The following is an 18,630-nucleotide window of genomic DNA, read 5'->3' as shown; positions in this document are numbered from 1 at the left end:
AATAAATAAATAAATCTTTAAAAAAGGGTTTCTAATAAAAACTTGAAGTAGGGAAACCTGGCTGTAATCTCTGGCTTCATTCCAACTGAGGCAGATGGGGGAAGCCAGTGTAGATGAGATGAGAAGATAGCTTGAACAGTATTAAGTCAGTAGAGCCAGCAGGACAAGAAGATTACTGTGGATTGGATGGACAGGGAAAGGGATAAGAGGTTGACTTTCTTGTTTCTTGTCTTGGTGATTCACTGGATTGTGGTATAATCACTGAAATAGGAAATAACAGTAAGAGATTTGAGTGTTTCTCTCTGGGGTGTGTGTGTGTGTGTGTTTGTGTGTGTGTGTGTGTGTGTGTGTGTGTGTTTGGGAGGACATTATGCACTCCTTTATAAATTATTGAGCTTGAGGTATTAGAGACATCTAGATAAAATTGCCTAGTAGGCAGTTAGGAATATGGACTGGGTTTTAGAAAAGGTATCTGAATTTGAGGCTTTAAAAACAGTGAAACTGTGAGTAGTTAAAACCACTGGGTATTAGTAAAATTACCCATCTATTTTATAATGCAATGTACATATAAAAAGGGCATATTACATATCTGTTATGGTGTTAAGGCAGTGAATAATAAGTTATCAATGGCTTTGGAGTGAGCCTTTACACAGTAAGAAAAAAGTGTAATTGAGTATTTATGGTATATTTATTATGAACCAGAGTTCTGCCTGCTTTAAAAACATTGCTCCTTATAATCTTCAAAATAATGTTATGAGGTAGGTACTATGCTCATTTTACAGTAAAAGAAATAGGAAAATTGAATAGATGGAAAATTCACCTAATGTTACACATCTAGTGAGTCTCCAGATCTCATCGTCTTTTGAATGTTGTTTGAATCTTCTTGCTAGAATGTTTCCTTAACAGAGTTTTTGTACAGGAAGGAAAATTAAAACAGATGATACCAATATATCAAAAACCATAGAAATTGCTACTATGGTTAAATACATTTAACTTGGAAATAACCTGAAAGAGATTCTGGAGAGAATAATTTGAAATGTGGATTATTTATCCCAAGAGCTTTTTGCATTTTTCCTGTGGCACCAGGGACCTTCATATATCACTTTACTCTGGGTAGACATTTTCAGGTTTGAAGTTGATATAAAATGATAACTGCAAAAACAGGTAACTTTAATCATAAAGGCATGCTGTTGAAAATGGTTATTGGATCATATCAGGGTGCATTTTTTGCCTCATAGAATATGTGGAGTAATTTTGTTATTCAGCATAGAATCATGATTGATTAATTGATTGGAGGTCTTTAGTCCAGTTTTGTTTTTTTAATTAACAAAGTATAGTTGATATAAAATGCTATGTTAATTTCAGGTGTACAACATAGTGCTATACATCATTCAGTGCTCATCACCATCATACATTCATAGTGCTATACATCATTCAGTGCTCATCACCACCATACATTCATAGTGCTATACATCATTCAGTGCTCATCACTGCTTGCCACCATACAACACTATTACAATATTATTGACTATATTCCCCATGCTGTACTTTTCATCTCCATGACCTATTTTTCTTATAACTGGAAGTACCTCTTAATACCTTTCCCTCAACCCAGCTCCTCTCTGGCAACCACCAGTTTGTTCTCTATATTTGGGAGTCTGTTTGGCCTTTAGTTGTTTTGTTTACTTTATTTTATTTTTTTAGATTACACAAATGAGTGAAATTCCATGGTATCTGTCTTTCTCTGTCTGACATATTTTTGTATTAAATTTAGCGTTATATCCTTTAGGTTCACCCATGTTGTCACAGATGGCAAGATTTCATTCATTTTTATGACTGGTTAATATTAATATGTATGTATACACACATACACACACACCTCACATCTTCTTTATTCATTCACCTATAGATAATACTTTGGTTGATTCCATATCTTGGCTATTGTAAATAATGCTGCAACAAACATAGGGTTGTATATATCTTTTTGAATTAGTGTTTTCACTTTTAGGTAAATACCCAGTAAAGCAATTACTAGATCATAGGGTACTTCTATTTTTAATTTTTTGAGGAATCTCCATACTGTTTTCCATAGTGGCTGCACCAATTTGCCTTTCTTCCAGCAGTGCACAGGTTTTCCTTTTCACCACATCCTCACCAAAACTTGTTATTTCTTCTCCTTTTGATTTTAGCTTATCTGATAGCTGTGAGGTGATATTTCATTATACTTTTGATTTGCTTTTCCCTGATGATTAGTGATATGGAACATTTTTGTTGTGTTGGCCGTCTGTATGTCTTCTTTGGAAAAATGTTTACTCAGGTCCTCTGCCCATTTTTCTTTAATGATTTATTTATTCATGTGTGAGAGAGAGAGATTGAGCAGATGGAGGGGCATAAGAAGAGGAAGAGAATCCCAAAAAGACTCCCTACTGAGCAAGGTGCCTGATACAAGGCTTGATCCCACAATGCTGACATCATGACCTAAATCAAATCAAGAATTGGATGCTTAATCAACTGAGCCAGTTGGGGTACCCACTTGGGATCCCTGACCATTTTTAATCAGTTTATTATTATTTTGGGGGGTCTGTTGGCTTGTATAAGTCCTTTATATATTTGGGATATTAATGTATGGATATTGTATTGGATATATTATTTGCAAATATATTCCCCCATTAAGTGGATTGCCTTTTTATTTTGTTGCTGGTTTCCTTTGCTGTGCCAAAGGTTTTTATTTTGATATTGTCCCAATAGTTTATTTTAGTTTTTGTTCCCTTTGCCTGAAAAGACAAATCCATAAATATATTGCTAAGGCTAATATCCAAAAGATTACTGCCTGGTTTGTTTTTGTTTTGCCTTGTTTTTTAGGACTTTTGTGGTTTCAGGTTTCTTATTTAGGTCTCTTAATCCCTTTTGAGGTTTTTTTTTTTTTTTAATGTAAAAAGTGGTACAGTTTAATTCTTTCAGGTATAGTTGTGCAGTTTTCTCAACAACATTTATTGATAAAAACCAGTCTTTTTCTTATTGGATATTCTTGCCTCCTTTACTGAAGATTGATAGACCATATAAGCATGAATTTATTTCTAGGCTCTCTGTCCTGCTGTCATCAGTACCATGCTATTTTGATTACTATAGCATTGTAATGTATCTTGAAATCTGGGACTGTGATACCTCCAATTTTGTTCTTTCTCAAGATTGCTTTGGCTATTTGAGGTCCTTTGTGGTTTCCTACAATTCTGATGATTATTTGTTACAGGTCTGTGAAAAATACTATTAGGAATTGCATTGAATCTATAGATTTCTTTATGTAGCATGAACATTTTAACATTGTTAATTCTTTCAGTCCGTGAACATGCTACCTCTTTCCATTTGTTTGTATCATCTTCAGTTTCTTTGATCAACATCTTATAGTTTTCAGAGCACAAGTCTTTCACCTCTTTGGTTAATTTTGTTTCTAGGTATTTTATTAATTGTGATGCAACTGCAAATGCATAATTTCCCAGATGTGGAAATAGTGAGATAAAATTTATTCACTTTTTACATTTAATATACATTTCCAAATAGTTCTCTATAGAGGTTGGAACAATTAACACTTTAAAAACATTGCATGGGAGGGCTTGTTTACCTATACTCATGTCAGATCTCTGTGTAAATAACTGTGATCTTTATTAATCTGCTAAGTGTAAATAGTATTAAATATAATTTTTATTTACATTCTGCTCATGATTAAAAAAAGTAGACAACCTTTCATAAGCTTAACAATCACTGGCATTTGCCCATTTTCTACTGTTGTGTTTGTTAATTTGTTCTATTAAAGTGTTAAATAAATGGATATATGTTACATGAGTCATAAATATTTCTCAGGCATTTGGCCATTAATTGTGATTTTTTTTCCTTCTTAATTTGTTTTTTAAGTTCTTGAATTTATTTTAAAAATGGCATTTCTAGTTAGTTTCAAAATAAAAACAAAGCCTCTTGATGACAATGTTATTATTTTTAAAATTATTCCATCTTTTTCTAGTACTTTAATGGATCATTCTGTATGATTAAATTCTGCATCCATTTCCTTTAATCACTATAGCTTTAAAATAAATATTAAAAACTATTAGGTCTAGTGCATAATAATTCTGTCCTCTTTTCCCAAAATGTTTATGGAATATCTTTGTTGATTATAGCTTGTTTATTTAACCAGATGAACTTTATTTTTTTTTTTTTTGGAAGAGAACATTTTATTACATTTATGTACAGAAAATTCAATAGCTCACACTTAGCCCAGTTTGGTGGCCAGTTCCTTAGCCTTTGCCTTTTCCAGCTTGGTAATGTGAGCCACCAACTTTGGACCCAGGTTGTTGCCTCCCCAGTAACAATGGATCTCATCATATTTGTCATTATAATTGGTCTTGATAGCTTCCATCAGTTAGCCAGAACTTTTTTGTCTTCCAGGTTAAACTGTGTAAAGGTGAAAGTAGCGCAGGTCTTCCTGGGGACCAGACACCCCGGCCTGGCCTTCCCATTGATAATGCAACAGGGAACCATCAACTTAAGACACAGAACATGCAGGAAGATAATCAGCTTAAGGGAATCCACATCATGTGCAATCACTACCACCTGAGATTTCTTGTTTTCCACCAAGTTGGAGGGTATTAACTAACAGTTGGTGACAGTATTAACTAACCCCCGCTCAAAAGACAGGTGACCTCTTAGTGGGAACATGCCCTTTGCCAGCAGCTTTCTTCTCAGCCTGGGCCAACAATCTCTGCTTCTTCTCTTTCTTGGTCTTTGGTCCATATCTGTGGACCAGCTTAAGCATTTGAGTAGCTGTCTGACAATCTAAGACCTGGGTGAACTGGTTTATTATGGGAGGCACTTGTAGATGTTTATAGAGAATAGCTCTTTGCCACTACAGCCAGATAGCAAACCATTTGACAAAGCTGGTGAGGTCCTTTTTGGGCTGAATGTCCTCTCCCATGCCAAAACTCTTGGGCCTTTTCTCAAACAAGGGATTGGACACCTTCTTGGCCTCTTGCTTCTTGACAACAGCAGGTGTCATGGCCACCTTCTTCTCCATAGCCTTCTTTCCTTTTGGCCTCTTGAATGGCTGGAGGAGAGAGAAAGTATCTGTATGAACTTCAGAGTCAGCTTTCTCCCCCTCTTAGAAATACATTTTATCGTTTTCCTATTATTACATAGTAAATTTCCTAACTTTTTATTATTTGTATATTGGAAAGATATTGCCTTTAGTAGATTAACTTTGTGCCTGCTTTATTTTTTGAATTATCTTATTTTTAAAAGTTTTTAGGGTTTCTTGGATTATCTAAATATAAAATAAAACTGAAAACATTGTAATTTTACAGATTTATAGCTAGTGCTATGACTATTATTTTGTTCTCTTTTTAAATTGCATTAACGTTTACCACCCCAAAAATGTTAAATAACAGTAATGATAGTAGACATCTTTTATCTTTAATGTGAGTGTTTCCATTGTACAGTTATGAATATAGGCCTCATAGTGAGTTTTAATATCTAGCTTTACAAATTCTTCCTCAGTAAACTTTTCAAAAGATCTTTATAATTTCCTAGTTACTTATTTGTCATTCTGACCTTTAAAAAAAGTAGTATTCAATCAAATCCAATTAGTGATCTTTTTTGGAGTTGCATTAAATATGTCTGTTAATTTGTGAAATAATTCACTTTTAACAATAACACATTGTTTTTCTTCCCCATGATTGTTTCTCCATTTATTCAGGGGTTATTTCAAGCCACTCAATGAAACTGTGGGAATTGTGTGTGTATGTGTATGCATTTGTGGCTTGCTTTGTTCTTCATCTATCCTTTCTTATAGTTGAGATACCATTGTGTTTGAGACACTCTTCGTTCCTGTTTCCAATTACTTTAATGTGTAGGAAAAGTATAGACTTTGTAAATTTATCATGTTCTCAGGCATTTTACTGAATCATCTATTAATTCAAGTATCCTTTTATGATTGCATATAAACATATTTTTATGTCTTCTTTTTCAATATTTATACTTTTAGGCACTTACTGAAGTAATTAGAAATAATAGAACATTGTTATTTTTGTAGTGGTAACAGGCATCCTTGTTTAATTCCTGATTTTAATAGAAGTTGATTTCATTCATCAATATATAATGTTGGCTATTGTATTTTGTTAAAGCATCTTTATAGGCCTGTTTTGCTTTTAGTCCTGTTTTGCTTCGTAATTTTTTCCCCTCAAATAGCTGCTGCGTACGTGCAATGAATACAACAAAGAACAATTTCTTGCCTTACGGACTTTACATTCTGAAAGGAGAGGACGCAGATAATGATAATGATTGTGATGATGATAATAATAGTAACACCCACAGAACAATAGAAACAGCAGCAGTGACAGAAACAGTAATTATATAATATGAAATAAGTGATGATTGTTACAGGAAAAATAATTTTGTATAGGGGGATAGAGTGTGTTTGAAGCGCTGCTGTAGGTTTAAGTAAGGCCCTCAGTAACAAAGTGATCTCTGAGTTAAGAAGGAAAAGAAGGAGCTAACAATGCAGCTATCAAAAACAGCCAAGACCAAGAAGTAAATCTAAGGTTCTGAAACCAGGAGAAACTTGGCATGTTTGAGGAACAGCGTGCCTGGGGAGAACAGTATGTCTAGTGTTGAGTAAATGAGAGAGAGAAAAGAATGAGATCAGTAACATAAATTTGGGGAACAGATTAGGTAGCGCATGAATGGAATGACGTCAAGAAAAAATGAGTGAGAGGAAGGAAATTGTTGACAATAAATTCAAATAACTATTTTGTGGGTTATTGCCATAAGAGGGAAGGAGAAGAAAGGAGAGAAATAAAGTCTAAGCTGGAAAAAAAAAAATGAAGTAAAGAGAACCTACTATTTTTTTTTTAAGATGAAGAAATGGTGATATATGGACACATTGCTGGGAAAAATCCTGTGACATGTGATGATTCAAAATGATATAGGCAAGAAATAAAGGTCCTGCTGGTGCCATGTCAGAGAGCAGACCAGAAGATAGAGGTTCCTGTGCAGAATAGGGGAGTTGTACTATCCCAGTGACAGACAGTTCAAGCATCATAACACAAAAGTAAACTATGTGAATATAGATACAGGTAGATGAGTAGATCTGGTGATGGTAGAAATCTACTTCAAATTGCTTCTATTTACTTTGTGAAATAAGAAACTGGGAGCAAGTATAGGAAGTGAAACAGTAGAGATTTGAGACAGAGGGGTATCAAATAGAAATTTGAGGTAGTATATCTTAAATTACCTGTGGTGGAGGACCAGATTCTTTTTTTGTTTGTTTTGATTTCTAATTCATGATGTCATACTTTTGAAAATTACAGTAAAATTATTCAAAAAATTAAAGAAATAGATGTTAAATACAAATCCAAGTAAAAATATTAATCAAACATAAAATCACTGTCAAATTGTAACCAAATTGACGTGAGTTCACTCCCTGGTGAATCAGAAACTACAGTAGGTTGAGTGGTCTTACAAAGAAAATTTTATTGGCAGCAAATGAGATCACAGGGAATGGCTTCCAAAGCCATGACTCCTGGAGTGAGGGAATCCTTTCATTTAGGGTTAGGGTGAATATTTAGATAGAGAAGCCTTTTCATTGTATGTAGAGGTGGACATATGGTCATGCATGTGCCTTAAGGAAACATGTTTATATGTATATTGTATATTATGTAAATGAGGCTGGTATTCCTCCTTGGGCTTAGATTTTAGTTTTATAATAAGATAAAGGTGTTCATCCATCATTCAAGTGGTCACTCCATGGTTGTTCTGTGTAGGCATCAGTCAGGGGTTAAGCTCCAACTGGTCTGGGTGGTCTGCACTGACTGAAGGTCTGTCAAGGCATTTGTTATCACTTGAGGGGAGAGGAGCAATTTTGCTTTCCATCTGCCTGAGTTAGGAGATAAACTAGAAAAAACAGTGTAAGGAAAAATGTGGGACAAAGGTCAGGGAGTACAAGCAGGTGGGCAATAAAGGTCAGGTCTTGGAGGTCTAGCTGATGACAAAATTGCTACAAAATATCCCAAATGTTTTCTTTTAACTCTACTACATATCTTATAGTCTGGTAGCAAATTTTTCATGCGCTGTCTCTACCAGGGGCCATGTTTTAAATAGCACTGATCTACAACAGTAGGAGAAAGTAACCAGAGAAATATAATTGCTGTGGTTCTTGAGATCATGATCATAGATGTAAAATGAGACTATTAGGAAAGGAAAAAAAAAAAAAAAAAACTTTTTCCTTCTACCCTTAAAGGTGTTTGTCTGGGGCTCTATGACAAAAGACAGATTAACAAGAGAAACACAGAAGTTTATTAACGTGTATTTCTCATATACACATGAGAGGAACTCAGTGACGAATAGCTGCAGGTTGATTAAAAGCTGGGCTTATGGTGTGCCTGGGTGGTTCAGTCAGTTAAGTATCTGCCTATGGCTCAGGTCACGATCTCAGGGTCCTGGGATTGAGCCCCACATCAGACTCGCTGCTCAGTGGGAAGCCCGCTTCTCCCTCTGCCTGCCTGCCGCTCCCCCTGCTTGTGCTCTCTCTGTCAGATACATTAATTAGTTAACAAAAACAACAACAACAACTGGGGCTTATATAACATTTTAGCAATAGAACAATGCATTTTTTGGGAAGTGATAAGACAAAGTAAAAGACCTTGAGTCTCCGAGGTAGCATATTGTGGGAAGGCAAATATATGGCAACTAATACAAGATAAGAGCTTGTTAGTAAAGTTGGTTATGTAGAGTCCTCTGGTGCGGTCTCTCCCAGGGCTGATAAAGGTCTTAAAGTTTCCTGTGATTAAATTTTGTCAGGGAAGGTAGACACTTTTGCAAATGTAGCTCTAGGTTCTAGGCAAACAGGAAGAAGGCAGAGAAATTTCCTTGTATCTATTTATTCTTAATAGGCTTCAGCTCAAAATAATCCTTATGCGAAAGTGGCATAATTCAGAGTGGCATATTTTGCTAGCCTGTACTATTTAGCATGATTTTGGGGGTGTTGCAGATTTTTTTTCCCTTCCAACCATATTCACCTGTGTGGGTACAGGTATAGAGTTGCAGTACTGAAACACAAACAGAAACAGAAGTTGAGTGTGTATTCAGTGGATTAAATAAATGATTATCATAGGATTTGAACTGGTTATAAAAGGAAGAAAGGACACAGAGGAGGTAAGGGCAGGACAGCTGAAAATGGATTAACGATCTAAAGGGTTAAAGGCTTGTGGCGTAAGGTACTAAAGTAAGTGAGCTGATGATGAGAAATTCTGTTCAAGGAATGGGATACTGGAAATTAAAAGTGTAGAGAGATTACATATTTTGGTAATGGCAGGTTAAGACTATCATCATGAGTGGCTGATTGAGGTATGAGGGAGAACATGGTAATTTGAGAAGAAAAGGCCAAGGATCCAAGAGCTTAGCATATTGGAAAAATCATCTTCATATGTGTTAAAATCATAAAGCATTAAGCAGGAGTTACTTTGGACAACTGGTAAGGAAGGAATAAGAAATTTCAAGAACATTCCTGACCTGAGTCAGGAAAGAACCACAATGAATAAATGGATAATGTCATCAGAGGACCCAGGATCAAAGGGCGGGTGCTTTCAGGGACGGAGAAGGGAGGATTACCTGGAAAACCCAGTGAGCTTCAAAACCTCCAGACTCAAATAGTAAGCAGGAGAAGAAGGGTCTGAGTACAAAACAGCTATCAATTGGAAAAACTCAGGGGAGTGTCCTCAAGGGACAATCAGGTTTCAGGCAGAATGAAAATGCTGAAATGAATGTTAGGAGGCTAAAAGTGCCAAGAATTTTATTGATGACAGACATTGCATTTTAAAGGCTCAGTAGAGGGTTTTCCTGGATTCAGATAGGGTCAGAAAAAAGGTATGGGCAGAATCTTATGGGCTTAGAGCCTGGGTTTGTGAAACTTGATCTTCTTATAAAGATACCTGACCTAAACAGTGATAAAGTTCATAGAGAACATTTCTATATAGACATCAGTATTCAACTAGCTTCACTGTTCTGTTCTGTTTTTTTGTTTTTGTTTTGTTTTGTTTTGTTTTGCTTTGCCTCCACATACATGGAATGAGGTTCTCTTATTTATTAAGTATATCCTAATAAATCAGTGCAGGACACAATATCCCTGGGTTGTTACACAGGAGCCAGTTCATAGTCAGAAATCAGGAAAAAAAGTGTGTGTCCCTATTGTGCAAGCACAAGTCCGTGGAGAAAGTAATAGATACATTAAAGCACAATTCTGGCTTCAGAATAAAAGAATGTCCACAAAAAGTAGACCTAAGCCAGGAACAAAATAATGACCAGCAATATAAGCCATGAGTTTTGAAGCGCACTTCCTGCCTTCTCCTTCTGTGTTCTTTTTCCATCTAGATATTTCAAGTTTCTAGAATAACCTTCACATGCATAGGCTTACCTCTTTTTTTTTTTTAATTTTTAATTTTTTATAAACATATATTTTTATCCCCAGGGGTACAGGTCTGTGAATCGCCAGCTTTACACACTTCACAGCACTCACCATAGCACATACCCTCCCCAATGTCCATAACCCCACCCCCTTCTCCAAAACCCCCTCCCCTCAGCAACCCTCAGTTTGTTTTGTGAGATTAAGAGTCACTTATGGTTTGTCTCCCTCCCAATCCCATCTTGCCATTTGCGACAACATGGATGGAACTAGAGCGTATCATGCTTAGCAAAATAAGTCAAGCAGAGAAAGACAACTATCATATGGTCTCCCTGATATGCAACATGGGGGCTCACCTCTTTTTGTTAACCATCTATGCACTGCAGTAACTGTGCTTATGTCCTAGCCTCAATACATAACATTTTCAAGGAAGAGGAAAGAGAAATGAGCTGTGACTCTTTAGTCTTCAAACCCTGCTGGTTTGAAGGGGTTGGCATAGCAATTTGCTTATAACATAATTGTTCGGGTATTTTCATTCCTTTTCATAACTTTAAGCTAATTGGGTTTTCTTCAAAGAAGATTATTCACCCGGGCATTCACATGTTTTTCATGCTTTCTCATTCTCTAGACACTTTGATTTAAATATATTTCTTTCACTGCTATTTAATTTCTTAAAAAATCATTTCCCCTTTTCCTTCCCATATCCCTAATTTTGTTATTTTCTCAAGCAACCAGCTGGTGATCATGACAAATATATTTTGATTTTCCAGCTCAGTAGACTTAGAACCCATAGAGGGAGAAGTGAAAGATTAAGTGGTCCAGAAAACAAATACTACTGATTTTGTAATCCTGTATATATGTGTACAATCCCTCCCTCCAACCCTTCTGAAAATGTATATAGCAATAAAAATAGAAACAACGTGGGCACTTGCCCTATGTATTACATTAGCAGAGCTGTTTTTAAATGTCCTGCAAGATATGGAGAAGTGTGGCTCAATATAAGGTTGATTGGGATCATTTTGTGCCTTTTAATTGGTTCTTTCAGGTATTTGTTCCTGCCTTTTTCATTTGCCCCTTCATCTCTTCAATCATGTAATAGGGTTTCTTCATCCCAGTCTAAACAATGTGAAAATTAGGCAAGCTGGGATCATTAGATAAGCTAAAAGGCATAGAAATAGGTGTTATTACAAAGTAATGTTTTAATGCAATGAAAAGGATGGTCTTGGAATTATAAAACTGGTATAAAAACTAAAGGAAAGTGGAATATCATAGAGCAGCTCCACAAGGAGAAATTAACAGGCTAGATACCCCAAAGGACAGAGAAATACTATATTCTGTCTTCTATTTGTTTGAGTTTCTTAAAAGCATTCCATTACATCTTTTGTGAGCAGTATATCATTTTGGTATCTAAAAACCGCAAAATACACAAAGAAGCTGAGTGAGATAATGTGGTGCTTCCCAATTAACTGTTAGATGCTGTAGAATTGACCTGAGATTTCATATACCCGGAGGGAGAAGAGGAAGAAAAACCTCCAGCTATTATAATTATCCCAGGTAAGGAGGGAGAAGGAAGGAAGGGAATGGAAGAGAGAAGAACTGAGTAAAATAGACACTTATGAACAGGTGTCAGGGACCTTAGGAATCAGATAAGAATGACACATACATGTTCTTAAATTGGGTGAGATCACCAAGCTATATTTTATTTTACTGACCAGTTTAGCTCTTCCTTTGCTACCACATCTATTTATGTTTTCATTTCATATTTTATGAAATTTTTGTTTCATTTCTAAAAAGTCAGACTTTAAACGGAAAACTAAATTAACTAATGAAGAAATGTGCTTTAACTGCTTTCTCTATCTCTCTGTCCTTCTGTCCTTCCATCCCTCCCTCCCTCTCCCTTTCTCTTTTTCTCTCCTCCAGTTATTTTCTGTTAAAAAAAGAAGGTTTTTGTTTGTTTGTTTGTTTGTTGTTTATTTGTTTGTCATTTCTTTCTGAAAAGGCCAAGAATTTACTCTATTACTTTTAGGACTAATCCTGACTAAGACATTCCACATGAGACTTGCCAAATATCTAGGATATGTATCTGTTTCTTACTCAAACTTCTACTCCTCCTTTTTCTTTATTTCAAATAAGAAAATGTAGAGGTGAGGGGCCCAGGGTGGGGCTGCTGCAAATGTGCCACTTTGGCATAGAGACCATTTTGAATTGAAAGAGATAAAAAAGAAAACAACAACAACAACAACAATAAAACAAACAAGCAAAAAAAACCCTGTCAGATGAAGGAAAGGTTCTCTGCCTCTCCCATAACTGCATAAATTTATCCTGGAAAGGAGAGCCTGCAACAGGAAGAGAAGTATTAACAGAGGCCCCTTAACCAAAAGAGCTCATCTGCAAAATAGAACAATTTTGTTTTGCCAAACATCTCCTTTCCTCTTCTTGCTAGTCAGCTTTCTCCCCATTGTATCTTCAGGCCCTACTCCTTCTCTTACCCATATAAGCTTCACTTTGTCTCATTGTCTTTGGAATGTCTTGTCTATGTGGATTGCCTCAACCCCACCACCACTCTGTGCATACATCTGTTAAATTTGATTTTCTGCTGTTAATTGTCTCATGTAAATTTGATTCTTAGTCCAGCTAGAGGAACTACAAGACAGAGGAAAAAAGTTTTCCTCCCCAATGAAAGGATTGAAGAAGGAAATAGAGAAGAACAAAAAACAGTTTAGGTAAAAGGAGGCTAGAAAATTATAAGAAAAAAGTAGTTAGTTGCAAGTTCCAAAATATGTAAAAATTGGAAGTAAACTATTGGTTTGGAATATGTTTTAATTGGCTAATGAAGCTATTATTTTTTGTAAAGAAGGTAGTTTTAAGGATTAATTATTGTATTTAGACAGAAGTATAAGAATACCTCACAAAGAAAACATGGCTCAAAATTTGATCATTAGATGTTGTAATTGTTTATATCAGGGAGCTTATTTAGAAAGAGTAATAGTTAAAAACTATTATAGAACATAGTGTTAAAACATATACCTAAGAAAAACGTTTAGAATATCTGTTACTAATCTAACTAGAAACAAGATACATAGATGATAAAACGTTTGAAATAGTAAACGAAACTATAATCAGTTGCATACGCATATTTAACATTTCTGGTTTTTTTAAAAAAACAAAGCTGGCACTTTAAAAGTTACTAAAGAAAACACAATCACCATCTGGTGGCAAAGCAAAGAAAATGTTATTTTAAGGTATTTACTTTCTTTGACTGTATTCTAATTATAAGTTGTCAAGTGATATAATTCTTTCTGAGACAGAGGTTTAGATGGGATGATGTTATAAATCCTTTAGATATGGTCTGTGATATCTTCGAAATATCCAATTTATTTATTTATTTATTTATTTTAAAGATTTATTTATTTATTTATTTATTTGACAGACAGAGTTCACAAGTAGGCAGATAGGCAGGCAGAGAGAGAGGAGGAAGCAGACTCTCCGCTGAGCAGAGAGCCCGATGTGGGGCTTGATCCCAGAACGTTGGGATCATAACCTGAGCCGAAGGCAGAGGCTTTAACCCACTGAGCCACCCAAGCGCCTCAGAAATATCCAATTTATAATAGGCTTTATAGATGCTTTTAAACAAGGCATAGTTTGTTTCTTCAATATTTACTCATTTATATTAGGGGGAGGTGGGGACAGAGGGAGAGGAAGAGAATCTTAAGCAGACTGTGCTAAGCATGGAGACTGCCTTGGGCTCACCCTGGGGCTCTTCCTGGGGCTTCTCAGGACCTATGGCAGGACCCTGAGATAACAACCTCCACTGAAACCAAGAGTCTGATGCTTAACCTACTACGCCATTCAGGTTCCCCTAAACAAGGCATAGTTTAACAATATCTGTGGATTATTGCTTTTAAATCTGACAATAACTATGAAGTTTTACTCTTCATGTTTTCATTTCACAGATGAAGAAACTGATATTTACAGAGATTTAATACCTTGCCAATATCTCATACCTGAGAAACAGCATTATTTGGATTTGATTCCAAACCAACTCTTTCTTTCAAGGGCTTGTGCTCTCTGAAATATATAACTTGTTTAACTCAGAAGCTAATCCTGAAAAAGTCCCAATAAAGCAATTAACATTATATTTCCCTCTTTGTTAAAAGCTATTAGGTCAAAATTCCAGTGTACAATCATGGTGGACTCTATAATGTGAAGTTAATTAAGGGGCATCTTAATTAATATCTGGTGTTTTCTGATTATAACTACTTGTTCTGAAGCTCTGTCTGGATTCTCAGAGGTTGGCCTAGACTAATGAAGCAGAGTGAGTAAAGTAAAATAAAACAATTATTCTCTGTCTGAAGAAGGGGTTGCCTTGGTTTCATATTTCCTTCATTTCAGAGCCAAGAGCAAAATGATGAGCCCATTTTAGAATCATAAAATTATAAAACTTTAGAGTTAAAAGTAAAAATACCAGAAATAGTCTAGATAATTATGACAATTTATGTCAGTTTTATCTTATTACTTAATTTAAACCATATAGCTTTTTAAAGTTTATAAAATATGTCATAAAAGATTTATCAGGTGACATAATCATAATATATGGCACTCAAGGTAGGAAATATTGAGTTGAAATATTTCCCTTTATGTAGGTTAAAAATGATTAAATATGGTCAATTTCATATGTTTCAACCTAGATCTGACACTCATTTAGAGTGGATTCAGACATAAAAAAATAAAAGAAAAATACAAAGATCAATATAAGTATGTATAGCCATCAAGTTCACTTTCAAAAGGCACAAACCAAAGTCCCATGCCCAAAGCCTTTTCCATTAGATTCTCAAATGAGGGGGAGGGGGGAAAAAAAAGCAAAATCGACTTCTTTCATTGAGGGTGCGATTACATTACAAGAAGCCAGTATTTGGTATAAATTGCTTTAATCCATATATTGACTTCTTTAAAAATTTTCAGTGGTCGAATCTACTGGTCTGAGTGTTAAATGTCTGGTTTTCTAGAAAGTCTACTAGTGTATGGAGAAATGTAATAAGTGAAAAGTGCAGTGCTAAATACTTCTAAATAATTGAGTATTTTCTCCTGCTGTTGTTGTTGTTGCTGTTATTGTTTTAAATAAGTAAACTTTCACCCTCTTTATATCATGAAAAGTATTTCCTGGTGATTAGGTTCCATAAAACAAAGTTATGATTATTATGGATCTACAGTCTTATAGATATCCATTTGCATATTGAAATGGATGGCCCTCCTTAGGCCTGGACTATATTGTATTCATCTCAGTAGGCCCTGCTCCATAAGCACAGTACTTTTTATATAGTAGACACTTAATGGCTTTCTGGTATTAAATTACATTGAAAAAAATAATGTAAGGTCTTTTGGGTTTAACGTTGAGAGGTGTTCTTGGGTCTTTAATATCTTAACAGGATATGCATAAATTACTTTTTGATTTATTGCTTTAGATTTCTCCAGGACAGTGTACTTTTCCTTTGTAATCAAAGTACTTTGATGCAGTCATCCTCAAACTATGACAGAGTATAGTCATGGATACGGCATACTTGACTCAGTCCTTTGGGAAGAGGATGAAATAATCTCTCAAGTGTCAGTGTGAATCTACACTCTGCTCTCTCACTTTATAAAGAGAATATGTCTGCCATCTTATTTTTAATTGAATGCTCCCAGAATATCTAACAAATGTTTTGAAAGATTATGCATAGTGACCTCAAAATAAAATGTATAGAAAGACCCTATAGGGGAAGATTCTGCTCCTGGGATTTGGAAAAGCCGTCAGGCCTGCCTTTTTCTTTTTCGATTTAGAGGGCCCAGTTTCTGTTTTAGGACAAATGAGTGAAAGAACTTACAGATGATTTTAACAATTCACAAATGTGTTGCCTGGTTTTGACAAGGACATCCGTAATCTCTCAAAACTATGTTAAAGATGGGGCATTTAGCAACCCAGGAAGACAATGACTATAAAACTCAAAATTAACTCATCAAGTTACTGTAATTTTCTCTCTCTTTGTCTCCAGCTGATTAGTGCAAATTAACCGCCTGAGCAGTTAGCAAGCAATATGGAAATCTTTGATATCTGCTGAGAAGGCAGGCTTTTTTTTTCTTTTTTTAACTACATCTATGTAAAATTCCAGAATTCCCTATAGACATTGTTCTACTGTGATTATTAATATTGCTTTGAACTTTAAGGATATGTTTTGTGTTTGAGTTTTGAAAATTTCTAACCTTAATTTGTTAAAATGGATTTACAATCGTTATAAATTCCTATATAGAAATTGCACGGTTTTTTTTCTTTTTTTTTTTTTAAAGAGAGAGAGAAAAGAAAATGAGATATTTAGGTACCTCATGTCTTACATGGAGGTAATAGATATCTCACCGAATTATTATAAGAGTGAAAATTCAATAGAATATATTTTCAGATTTTAAAGATAGTTTGAACTACCTGTATTTAATGTATTTTTATATTATTTTTATTAAGCACATAGAATTGGATTAGTGAAATATTCTACTTATTTCAATCTCTTCACTCAGAAAGGAGATATTAGGAAAATTTCTCTTGGTTACATTCTATATAGTCCTTATAGAGACTATATAGATATGTAGAGACAACTTAACAAACATGTGAATTACTATACCAAAAAAGTCAGCTCTTGACTATTTGAAAAAGAATAACGTATTATGTTAACAAGGTAGGTAAAAAGGGCATCAATCATGGAAAAGAAACATTTCATATACCTGTTAAGAAGTCATCTGATTTTTGGGGAAGTGCATCTAGGACAGATAATAGTTATTTTGCACTTCAATATGATTATCAAAACTACCTAAAGCTAAAAATCAAGAGGGTATTTTCCCCTCTTTAGCTATGGAATAGTTGGCAGCTCTTTCAGTGAGAAAAAAAAAAAAAAATATTTGATACAAACAGCATTCAGTGTATTTGAATCCTCAAATCCTTAAGTTTTATTTATGAATGCATTAAAAATCCCATTTATAGACAGTTTCTCTACATAGTAATTAATGCATTCATTTAGCAGGAAGTTTTGATCAAGGATCACCAGGTTCTGGACTTTTGTGTTGGGAATTGAGCACTGAACTAGGACAGTCTGGTTCCTGCACTCAAGTAACTATACAGGCAGGAAGGCATACAAAAGGAAGAATTTTATGAATGATACCTTCAAGAAAAGCCTGAACTTATTTTCTTAAGATTTTACTTATTAATTTATCAGAGAAAGAGAGAGAGAGAAAGAGCAATAGGGGTGGAAGCAGTAGGCAGAGGGAGAAGCAAGGTCCCCACTAAGCGGGGAGGTACATACGGGACTTGATCCCAGGACCCTGGGATCATGGCCTGAGACGGAGGCAGATACTTAACTGACGGAACCACCCAGGGGTCCTTGAACTTGTTTTTATAATTCAAACTAGAACCTTATTTTTACTTTAAAACATAGTGACAACCAGTCCGCAATAGCCATGGTATTAAAAAAGCCCAGATGTACATTGACAGATGAATGGATAAAGAAGATGTAACACACACACACACACATACACACACACAGAGGAATATTATGCAGCCATCAAAAATAGAAATGACATTTGCAATGGCATGGGTGGAACTAGAGGATATTATGATAAGTGAAATAAGTCAACAGAGAAAGGCAATTAAATTATCATAGAATCTCACTCATATGTGGAATTTAAGGAATAAGGCAGAGAATCACAGAAAAGATGGAAAAATAAAATAACATGAAACCAGAGAGGGAGATAAACCATAGGAGACTCTTAATCATAGGAAACAAACTGAGGGTTTCTGGAGCAGAGTGGGGTGGAGAGATGTGTAAACTGGGTGATGGACATTAGGCAGGATATGTATTGTAATGAGCACTTGGTACTATATAAGACTGATGAATCACAGATTTGTACCCTGAAACCAATAGTAATTATATGTTAATTTAAGGAAGAGAGAAAGAAAGAAAGAAAGAAAGAAGAAAGAAAGAAAAAGAAAGAAAGAAAGAAAGAAAGAAAGAAAGAAAGAAAGAAAGAAAGAAAGAAAGAAAATGTACTTCAAAAACATGAAGATAACAATTTGAAAATGGATCTTTAGGGTTAAACAACATTCACAGGACTCACTACCCAAGAAACTCTTCGTGCAACTTCTTTTCCAGGCACTACTCTTTCCCACCCCA

The 18,630-nt window shown here is 35.1% G+C and overlaps 1 protein-coding gene and 1 pseudogene across 1 annotated transcript in view; one reads left to right on the top strand and one right to left on the bottom strand.

Annotated features, from left to right (window-relative positions):
* The window catches only part of LRP1B (LDL receptor related protein 1B), a 2,000,743-nt gene that overhangs the window by 1,042,539 nt on the left and 939,574 nt on the right, over positions 1 to 18,630 (top strand). The gene's annotated exons all lie outside the window — the stretch shown is intronic.
* Positions 4,262 to 18,630, bottom strand: part of LOC131827707 (large ribosomal subunit protein eL8-like) — a 67,920-nt pseudogene continuing 53,551 nt past the window's right edge.

Source organism: Mustela lutreola, chromosome 3, assembly GCF_030435805.1.
Source record: "Mustela lutreola isolate mMusLut2 chromosome 3, mMusLut2.pri, whole genome shotgun sequence".
Lineage (NCBI taxonomy): Eukaryota > Metazoa > Chordata > Mammalia > Carnivora > Mustelidae > Mustela > Mustela lutreola.
Note: the sequence above shows the minus strand (reverse complement) of the source record. Positions and strands in the feature narration are given on the sequence as shown.